This window comes from Arachis ipaensis, chromosome B02, assembly GCF_000816755.2.
Source record: "Arachis ipaensis cultivar K30076 chromosome B02, Araip1.1, whole genome shotgun sequence".
In the NCBI taxonomy this organism is placed as follows: Eukaryota; Viridiplantae; Streptophyta; class Magnoliopsida; order Fabales; family Fabaceae; genus Arachis; species Arachis ipaensis.
In genome coordinates this window covers 86,058,844-86,059,242 of record NC_029786.2, presented here as the reverse complement: position 1 = coordinate 86,059,242, position 399 = coordinate 86,058,844, and positions in this window count along the sequence as shown.

Below are 399 nucleotides of genomic sequence, written 5' to 3'. Positions count from 1 at the left end.
CTTATATATATATATATATTTTAACATTTAAAAACACTCACATATATACATCTCTATTATTATCCGTTACGAACATAGTCTCCAAATCTATTTTAACGTCGTAGAAATAATAATTCTGACCAGGAGAAATTTTTTCAAGGATCAATGCTTTTTTTTTTGTTTCCTAAAGTAAGGAGTAAAGAAAATTAAAGCAATACCTTTTTACTCATTTGTTCGCAATGTTTCCAATCATTATTTGTTCTTCCATTTTATTTATAATTTTGGATTAGGTATTATTAGGGTTTGATATGCTACACTGGTAGTAGTGTGGATAAGCACTTTCAGTTCTTCTCCAAGATAGGTATCAAATTAGAAAAGCTTTTTCTTCAGAAAAAAATATATTATATATAATAAATTAAT